This window comes from Hypanus sabinus, chromosome 8 (genome assembly GCF_030144855.1).
Source record: "Hypanus sabinus isolate sHypSab1 chromosome 8, sHypSab1.hap1, whole genome shotgun sequence".
NCBI lineage: Eukaryota > Metazoa > Chordata > Chondrichthyes > Myliobatiformes > Dasyatidae > Hypanus > Hypanus sabinus.
In genome coordinates, this window is record NC_082713.1 from 78,778,996 (window position 1) to 78,790,186 (window position 11,191).

Here is an 11,191-nt window from a genome sequence, read left to right on the forward strand (position 1 = left end):
AGATTAGACAAAGTTGAAACAGTGGATCCTGTATTCTTAGATTTTCAGAAGGGCTTTGACAAGGTGTTGCACAGGTGGCCACCTAACAAGTTAAGAGCCCAAGGTACTACAGGAAAGATACCAGCATGGATAGAGCATTGGCTGTTTGACAGAAGGCAAAGAGAGGGAATAAAGGAATCCTTTTTGTTTGGCTACCGGTGACTAGTGGTGTTCCACAGGGATTTGTGTTGGACCACTTCTCTTTACATTATAGGTCAATGACCTGGATGATGGAATTGATGGCTTTGTGGCCAAGTATACAAAGATAGGTGGCAGATCCAGTAGTTTTGTGGAAGTAGAGAGGCTACCGAAGGATTTAGACAGATTACGAGAATGGGCAAAGAAACGGTAAATGGAGTACAATGTCAGGCTGTATAGTCATGGAATTCTTAAATGGTGAGGAAGGACAATATGATTCATTATGAGAAAACTAGAATATAAAAGCAAGAATGTAATGTTGAGGCTTTCTAAAATATGGTGAGGCCCCACTTGGAGGATTGTGAGCAGTTTTGGGTCTGTTATCTAGGAAAGGATGTGCTGATCATGGGGAGATTTTAAAGAAGGTTCACAGGAATGATTCTGGGATTGAAAGACCTGTCACATGAGGAACATTTGATGGTTTGGGTCCTCTACTCACTGGAATTCAGAAGAATGAAGGGTGACCTCATTGAACCTATCCAATAGCGAAAGGCCTCGCTAGAGTGGAAGTGGTGATCATAAGACCAGAGGACACAGCCTTAAAATAGAGGGTATCCTTCTAGAACAGAGAGGAGGATGAATTTCTTTAGCCAAGAGTGGTGTATCTATGGAACTCGTTGCCACAGGGGCTGTGGAGGCCAAGTCATTGGGTATATTTAAGACAGAGGTTGATAGATTCTTGATTGGTCAGGGCATGAGATGATATAAGGAAAAGGCAAGAGACTGGGGCTGAGAAGAAAATTTGGATCAGCCATGATGGAATGGCAGAGCAGACTTGAGTGATCAAATGGTCTAATTCTGTTCCTATATCTTACGGTATCGGTAATCTCTTGCACATCAATTTAACATCTTTCATCAAACACCATGCTTAACTATAAGTTAGATTTCACCAATTTTCATCTGTTGGAAATGGTTTGTCCTTAGAATTCTCACTGAAGTAGCATCTGTTTGAAAAGCTAATCCACGGAGAAGGTGTGAACCCTGCTGATAAAAGATTGTCATATGATGTTGAGGGATGTACAGGGGAGGAGAGAGCCTGCCTCTCTCCTGTGAGTCTGGCCTAATACCAATTCCCCAGACTGAAAGGTTACTACTCAGCAAAGTGTTGGATGGTTTGGAGTGGAGAAGGAGGTGGGAGACCACAATTCAGACACGTTTTAAACCAGTGGTGGGTAAAGATTTAAAAAAAGGCAGACAATGGAGATATGAAGCAAAAACAGAAAGTACTGGAATCATGTAGTAGATCAGGCAGCATCTGTCAAAAGTGAAACAGAGTTAATTTTCCACATCTGAGACCCTTTTGTGAGAACTGAGATAGAAGGGAAGCATGTTAATGTTCAATTGCAAAGAAAGTAGCTGATAGATGTATAGAAACAGGAGAATATCTTGATTAGGATGAGACCAAATGGTTTATTGCAGCTTATGTGATTTTGGTTTAGCTTTTCCTATTTCTATTAGTCAAGTCAGGCCTACTATTCACAACACACAAAACAAACAAAGAAACATATCTTGCTCCTAAGTGCCACATTAACCCATTGTCTCATCATATCAGAGATATGGCATTTAATCTATTCACTCCTCTGCATCTTCTCTGCCACTGAAAACAAACTTGGTTTCTTTCACCCCCAGATGCTGGGATTTCTGTTGTAGTTAGATCTGAAAACAAAGGCTGGCAGATGCTGTGCAAGACATTGAATTTACAGAGTAGAACTTTTAAAGGGAAATACAAACAGGCTGCTGAAGAATTTACTCTGATTTACTGTAAAGGAATTTCATCACCAATCACTATGAGACACTTTACTCTGTTAGGGAACCGAAATAAAGACACAGATATCGGTATATGGTTAACCCTTTTATTACATGACCACGGGGAGCTGTTTTCTTACGACTCCGACCATGTCAGATTACATCTTAGATTTATACTGTAGATTCTGGGCAATAACCAACAGCTAAACACACTTGGTCAGCGATTTCCAAATCACTTGTTAGGTATCAGCAAGTTTACTAACGTTCCCGCGCGATGCACAAAATTCGAAGTACATGTCTATAGTTTGTTCTTCCATTTGCTACTTGATAGACAATCTCGGAAAAGGGTTAACAATACCTCATTGCTGGGATGATCTATGTCTTGCTCTTGTTAGCTCGCAAAAAGGGCAGTGTCTGCCTCTTATCCCGTCACCCTCGTGACCTAGGTCTTGAGCGATATCTAGCTCATTAAGCTTGACAACAACATTTAATTCAAAACTAATCTGAACTTTATAATTTTCTTTCACACAGGCTTTTTCCACTGAGGTTAGAACAAGAGATCATGAGTTAAGAAGGTGATCATAGAAATGTAGAAATATAGAAAATAGGTGCAGGAGTAGGCCATTCGGCCCTTTGAGCCTGCACCGCCATTCAGTATGATCATTGGCTGATCATCCAACTCAGAACCCTGTACCTGCTTTCTCTCCATACCCCCTGATCCCTTTAGCCACAAGGGCCGTATCTAACTGCCTCTTAAATATAGCCAATGAACCGGCCTCAACTGTTTCCTGTGGCAGAGAATTCCACAGATTCACCACTCTCTGTGTGAAGAAGTTTTTCCTCATCTCGGTCCTAAAAGGCTTCCCCTTTATCCTTAAACTGTGACCCCTCATTCTGGACTTCCCCAACATCGGAAACAATCTTCCTGCATCGAGCCTGTCCAATCCCTTTAGAATTTTATAGAACTGATTAGAGAATGCGTAGGGTTTCTGTTGTTCATTCTCAGGTTGGCTGTGACTAATATGGTACCACAGGGTCAGTGTTGGTTCCCAGTTATTTCTGATCTACATCAACCATTTGAAAGAGGGGAAAGAAATACTGGTGCTCCCTGTGGACTGAGATGCCCTGTCATTATAATTATTAAAACGATTTAATCACTTAGAGAGACCTAGAGTCAAACCACACAGAACAGGCATTCAGCTCAGCTTGGCAAGATGCCCATTCAACTTATCACATTGTCTTGTGCTTGGCTCAGATTTCTCTGAACCTTTCCTCTCCATGTAACTATTAGAGTGTCTTTTAAACATAACATGCTGTAAGCTTTCACTGCCAATGTAATGTTTTCTCGATAGCAGCAACGTTTGGGTTATGACTAGAGATAACGGGGTTTGGAATACTGATGCTATCCAATGAGAGAAATGCTGTTCTTTCTTGTGAGTCTGGAAGAGAGATTTTTTGTGGTTTTTTGTCGGGAAGAGATGAGGAGAGAAGACACAAATGAGAGAGCTGGTAGACCACTGGACAGAGTGGACTTGGAGTGAGGGTCCAAAGGTCAGCAATGATCGGAGGAGGTGGATGGTAGACAACCAGCTTATCAGTGAGCTCCAACATTGCACATTAGACTGTTTCATGAGAACGGGCCCTTTTTCTTTTTAAAAGAGCAAACACAAGGAAATCTGCAGATGCTGGAAATTCAAACAACAACACACACAAAATGCTGCTAGAACACAGCAGGCTAGGCAGCATCTATAGGGAGAAGCACTGTCGACGTTTCGGGCCGAGACCCTTTGTCAGGACTAACCGAAAGGAAAGATAGTAAGAGATTTGAAAGTAGAGGGGGGAGGGGGAAATGCAAAATGATAGGAGAAGACCGGAGGGGGTGGGATGAAGCTCAGAGCTGGAAAGGTAATTGGCGAAAGTGATACAGAGCTGGAGAAGGGAAAGGATCATGGGATGGGAGGCCTAGGGAGAAAGAAAGGGGGGGGGAACACCAGAGGGAGATGGAGAACAGTCAAACAACTAAATATATCAGGGATGGAGTAAGAAGGGGAGGAGGGGCATTAACGGAAGTTAGAGAAGTCAATGTTCATGCCATCAGGTTGGAGGCTACCCAGCTGGTATATAAGGTGTTGTTCCTCCAACCTGAGTTTGACTGTAGAGGAGGCCATGGATAGACATATCAGAATGGGAATGGGACGTGGAATTAAAATGTGTGGCCACTGGGAGATCCTGCTTTCTCTGGCGGACCGAGTGTAGGTGTTCCGTGAAACGGTCTCCCAGTCTGTGTCGGGTCTCACCAATATATAAAAGGCCACACCGGGAGCACTGGATGCAGTATACCACACCAGCACACTCACAGGTGAAGTGTCGCCTCACCTGGAAGGACTGTCTGGGGCCCTGAATGGTGGTGAGGGAGGAAGTGTAAGGGCAGTTGTAGCACTTGTTCTGTTTACAAGGATAAGTGCCAGGAGGGAGATCGGTGGGAAGGGGTGGGGGGGGGGACGAGTGGACAAGGGAGTCGCATAGCAGCAAGGTGGGGGGAAATGTGCTTGGTAGTGGGATCCCATTGGAGGTGGAGGAAGTTACAGAGACTTATACGTTGGACCTGGAGGCTGATGGGGTGGTAGGTGAGGACAAGGGGAACCCTGTGCCGAGTGGGGTGCCAGGTGGATGGGGTGAGGGCAGATGTGTGGGAAATGGGAGAGATGCGTTTGAGAGCAGAGTTGACGGTGGACGTAGGGAAGCCCCTTTGTTTAAAAAAGGAAGACATTTCCTTCGTCCTGGAATGAAAAGCCTCATCCTGAGAGCAGATGCGGCGGAGACGGAGGAATTGTGAAAAGGGGATAGCATTTTTGCAAGAGACAGGGTGGGAAGAGGAATAGTCCAGGTAGCTGTGAGAGTCTGTAGGCTTATAGTAGATATCAGTAGACAGGCCATCTCCAGAGATGGAAGCAGGAAGATCAAGAAAGGGGAGGGAGGTGACAAAAATGGACCAGGTAAATTTGAGGGCAGGGTGAAAGTTGGAGGCAAAGTTAATGAAGTTAATGAACCTACCTGTCCAGGTAGACCTATTGTCTCAGCTTGCTCCTGCCCCACTGTACTCATTTCTGCATACCTTGACACTGTCTTATCCCACCCTTGTTCAATCTCTTCCCACCTATGTTCATGACACTTCTCATGCTTTGAATTTTTTCAATGATTTTATGTTTCCTGGCCCCCACCGTCTTATTTTCACCATGGACGTCCAGTCCCTATATACTTCCATCCCCCACTGAGATGATCTCAAAGCTCTTCGCTTTTTTTTGGATTCCAAACCTAACCAATTCCCCCTCTACCACCACTCTCCTCCGTCTAGCGGAATTAGTTCTTACTCTCAATAATTTCTCCTTTGGCTCCTCCCACTTCCTCCAAACCAAGGGTGTAGCCATGGGCACCCGCATGGGTCCCAGTTATGCCTGCTTTTTTGTTGGCGTTGTGGAACAGTCCAAGTTCCAAGTCTATACGGGTATCCGTACCCCTCTTTTCCTTCGCTACATCGACGACTGCAGTGGCACTGCATGCTGAGATCGACTTCATTAACTTTGCCTCCAACTTTCACCCTGCCCTCAAATTTACCTGGTCAATTTCCAACACCTCCCTCCCCTTTCTTGATCTTTCTGTCTCCATCTCTGGAAATGGCCTATCTACTGATATCTACTATAAGCCTACAGACTCTCGCAGCTACCTGGACTATTCCCCTTCCCACCCTGTCTCTTGAAAAAAGGCTATCCCCTTCTCACAATTCCTCCATCTCCGCCGCATCTGCTCTCAGGATGAGGCTTTTCATTCCAGGACGAAGGAGATGTCTTCCTTTTTTAAACAAAAGAGGCTTCCCTTCGTCCACCACCAACTCTGCTCTCAAACGCATCTCTCCCATTTCCTGCACATCTGCCCTCACCCCATCCACCTGTCACCCCACTCGGGATAGGGGTCCCCTTGTCCTTACCTACCACTCCACCAGCCTCCAGGTCCAACGTATAAGTCTCTGTAACTTCCGCCACCTCCAATGGGATCCCACTACCAAGCACATTTTCCCTCCCCCCTTTCTGCTTTTCGCAATTTAATTAATTTAATTTTATATTAATTTTTTTTCACCTCTCACCTTAAAACTATGCCCTATAGTTCTCAATTTTCCGACCCTGGGAAACACCCCTCATTTTATACAACTCTAAGATTATTCCTCATTTTCCTAAGCTCCAATGAATAAAGTATTCACCTGCCCAACCTCTCCTTTTAACTCAGGTCCTTGAGTTTTAGTATCCTCCTAACAAAACACACAAAATGCTGGAGGAACTCAGCAGGCCAGGCAGCATGAATGGAAAAGAGTACAGTCGACTTTTCAGGCTGAAACCCTTCAGTAGAACTGGACAAAAAACAATGAGGAGTCAGGGTTAGAAAAGGGAGGAGGTAGAAACACAAAGTAATAGGTAAAACTGGGTGGGGAGGGGTGAACTAATGAGCTGGGAAGTTGATTGTCGAAAGAGATACAGGGCTGGAAAACAGGGAATCTAATAGGAGGGTGCAGAAGGCCAGGGAAGAAAATAAAAGGAAAATGAGCACCAGAGGGCAGACAAGGAAATAAGGTGAGAAAGGGTAAAGGGGATAGGAATGGTGAAGGAGAGGGGGCATAACCGGAAGTTCGAGAAATCGATGTTTATGCCATCAGTTGGAGGCTAACCAGACAGAATATAAGATGTTGTTCCTCCAACCTGAGTGTGGCTTCATCATGACAGTGGAGGAGGCCATGGATGGACATGTCAGAATGGGAATGGGAAGTGGAATTAAAATGGATGGCCACAGGGAAATCCTGATTTTTCTGGCAGGGTATAGAAGCTCGACAAAGTGGTCTCCCAATCTATACCGGGTCTCACTGATATACAAGAAGGCACACCAGGAGCACTAGATACAGTAGATGACTCCAACAGACTCACAGGTGAAGTTTTGCCTCACCTGAAAGGACTGTTTGGGACCCTGAATGGTAGTGAGAGAGGAGATGTAGGGGCAGTGAAGCACTTGTTCCACTTGCAAAGTTAAGTGCCAGGAGAATACAAGTTCCCTGTCTCACCTTATGTCCTTGCCTGTCCATCACCTCCCTCTAGTGCTCCTCCATTTTTCTTTCTTCCATGGCCTTCTGCCCTCTCTTATCAGATTCCCCCTTCTCTAGCCCTATATCTCTTTCACCAGTCAACTTCCCAGTTCTTTATTTAGGACTTCCCCCCTCCCAGTTTCACCTGTCACCTTGTGTTTCTTCTTCCCCTCCCTTCCAACTCCGACTCCTCATCTTTTTTCTCCAGTCCTGCTGAAGGGTCTCAACCCAAAATGTCAGCTGTACTCTTTTCCATAGATGCTGTCTGGTCTGCTGAGTTCCTCCAGCACTTTGTGTGTGTTGCTTCGATTTCCAGCATCTGCAGATTTTCTCTTGGTAGCATCCTTCTAATTTTTCTCTGCAATCTCTTCAGTTTCATGACATCTTCACTTTATCAGGGTGACTAGAAGCCGTGCATAATATCCCAAATGCTGTCTCACAATGTCTTATACAACTACTATGTAAAGTCCTAACTCCTGTTTGGCTGATGGAGACCAGTGCGTTAAATGCACCCTGTCTACCTGTCACCAATTTCAAGGATTCACGGACTTGTACTCCTGGTACACAGTCCCCGGATCTGACCATTGACTTTATAAAGTCTTACCCCAGTTTGATTTACCAGAATTGCACACCAGATAGGTTTAGTGAGTGGGCAAGAGTCTGGCAGATGGAATACAATATTGGTCAATGCGAGGTCATTCACTTTGGAAGGAAAAATGAAAGAGCAGATTATTATCTAAATGTTAAAAAATTGCAACATCCTGCTGTGCAGAGAGTCTTGGGGGTGCTTGTGCCTGAAACACAAAAAGTTGGTTTGCAGATGCAGCAGGCAATCAAGAAGGCAAATGGAATGTTGGCCTTTACTGCTAAAGGGATTGAACTTAAGAGCAGGGAGGTTATGCTGCAACTATACAGGGTACTGGTGAGGCCGCACCTGGAGTACATACAGTCTGGTCTCCTTACTTAAGGAAGGATATACTGGCTTTGGAGTCGATGCAGAGGAGGTTCACCAGGTTGCTTCCAGAGATGAAGGGCTTAGACTATGAAGAGGGATTGAGTCTTCTGGGACTGTACTCACTGGAATTCAGAAGAATGAGAGGACATCTTAGAGAATCATATGAAAGGGATAGATAAGGTAGAGACAGGAAAGTTGTTTCCGCTGATAGGTGAGACTAGAACTAGGGGACATAGCTGCAAAATTTGGGGGAGTAGGTTTAGAACAGAAATGAGGAGGAACTGGTTTTCCCTAGAGACTGATAAATCTGCTGAATTCCCAATGAAGCAGTGGAGGCTACTTCAGAAAATATATTTAAGACAAGGTTGGATAGATTTTTGCAGAGTAGGGGAATTAAGGATTATGGGGAAAAGGCACGTAGGTGAAGATGAGTCCATGGCTAGATCAGCCATGACCTTATTGAATGGCAGAGCAGTCTCGATAGGCCAGATGGATGACTCCTGCTCCTATTTCTTCTGCTCTTCTGTAATTTGTGCAATAACACCTCCACCTCGCTGACAGTCAATCCTGGTACACCTCAGGGGTGTGTGCTTAGCTGACTGTTCTTTTCTCTGTACAGCCATGACTGTGAGGCTGGGCACAGCTCCAATGCCATCTAGAGCAGCTGTATTTCATCAAGAGTTTGAGGAGATTTGGTATGTCACCTAAAACACTCGCAAACTTCTACAAATGTACTGTGGAGAGCATTCTAACTGGCTGCATCACCGTCTGTCATGGTGTGGGGTGGGGTGGGGGTGGACTACAACACAGGATCGAAATAAGCTGCAGAGATTTACAAACTTAGTCAACTCCATCATGGGCACTAATCTCCACAGTATCCAGGACATCTTCAAGGAGCAATGCCTCAAAAAGTGGCGTCCATCATTAAGGACCCCCATGCCCTCTTCTTACTGCTACAATCAGAAAGGAGCTTAAAGGCACACACTCAATGATTCAGGAACAGCTCCTTCACCTCTGCCATCCAATTTCTGAATGGACTTTGAACCCATGAACACTACCATTACTTTTTTATTTCTATTTTTTTGCACTAGGTTTAATTTAATATATACACTTATTGTACTTCACAGATTTTTCCCTCGATTATTACGTATTGCATTGTACTGCTGCTGCAAAATTAACATATTTCATGACATAGGCCTATGAGATATTAAACCTGATTCTGTAAGCCGTTTTCCTCTCTTTGGCCTGCTTATACAGCTGATCAAGAACTCCCTGTAATTTTTGATAACATTCTTTTTGATAACAACTGTCTTCGATACCCCCTATCTTATATCTTAGTTTCATCCACAGACTTAATAATTATGCATTTTACATTCAAACACAAATCATTTATATCAATCATGAACAAAAATGGTCCCAGCTCCAACCCCTATGGTGCTCAACTTGCAACAGGATTCCAGTGTGAGAAACAAATTTCAGCCATCACTCTGCTCCCTACATTGAGATAATTATGAACCAAATTACCTATCTCTGCCTGGATCTCATGGGATCTAATGTTCCAGACTAGCCTGCCATACAGAACTTAGCTGAAATCCAAATAGAGTTATCCATCTTAATGCTCCTCAAAAAACCATAAGACATGGGAACAGTATTAGGCCATTTAGCCCATCAAGGCTGCTCCGCCATTCCATCATGGCTGATCTATTATCCCTCTCAACCCCATTCTCCTGCCTTCTCCCCATAACCTTTGAGACCCTTACTAATCAAGAACCTATCAACTTCCACTATACATATACCAAATGTCTTACCCTCCACAGCCATCTCTGGCAAAGAATACCACAGATTCACCACCCTCACCACTCCGGCAATCCAGCCAACTTCAGACATTTCTTCATCCAACAGTACACACCTTACCTCTCAGAAGATCTACTCTGGCCCACCAGCTGACAGAGGGAAGGTGAGAGCCAGAGAGAGGAGGGGTTGGAGATAAACAGGTAAGGGCTTCAAGGGTGAAGCTTGTGGTTGTAGAGGGAGTGCACATTGATTTCCCTTTGGAGGCAGAAAATATGCTTTTATGGACGAGTCCCCCTCTGGGATCAGAAAACAAGAGCACCATCCCCTCCCTCCCTGGGACCAGATGTCACACGTACAATCTGCTTCTCCTCTGGGACTGGGCGTCAGTTGCACCATCCCCTCCCACTCTGGGACGAGATGTCACACGTACAATCTGCTTCTCCTCTGGGACTGGGCGTCAGTTGCACCATCCCCTCCCGCCCTGGGACCAGATGTCACACGTACAATCTGCTTCTCCTCTGGGACTGGGTATCAGTTGCACCATCCCCTCCCACTCTGGGACGAGATGTCACACGTACAATCTGCTTCTCCTCTGGGACTGGGCGTCAGTTGCACCATCCCCTCCCACTCTGGGACGAGATGTCACACGTACAATCTGCTGCTCCTCTGGGACTGGGTATCAGTTGCACCATCCCCTCCCACTCTGGGACCTGATGTCACATGTACAATCTGCTTCTCCTCTGGGACTGGGCATCAGTTGCACCATCCCCTCCCACTCTGGGACGAGATGTCACACATACAATCCGCTTCTCCTCTGGGACTGGGTATCAGTTGCACCATCCCCTCCCACTCTGGGACGAGATGTCACACATACAATCCGCTTCTCCTCTGAGACTGGGTATCAGTTGCACCATCCCCTCCCACTCTGGGCAATAATGGCAGGCCCACCATCACCTTCCATAGTCAAAAACTTCATAAAATTGTACATACAACATCCACTGCCCAATCCTCATGAATCACTTTTGTTACCACTGCCAAAGGAAACTAAGTCCTGTCTCCAACAAGTATCTCCAGTAATTTTCCAAATATTGATATGACACTCTCCACCTCAGATTCATGTCACATCTGTGAAAAAGAAAGAGGGCAAAGAATATTTATGAGGATGTTGCAGGACTAGAGGGCCTGAGTATTAGGAAGGGGTCAGCCAGGCCAGCTCTCTATTCCTTTAATGTAGGAAAATGGTGACGAGTATATGAGATGAGATGAGATAGAGATGGAGGGGAGGGAGAGAGCGATTTGAGGGTGGGGGAAAGAGTGTGGGTGGGTAGGAAGGG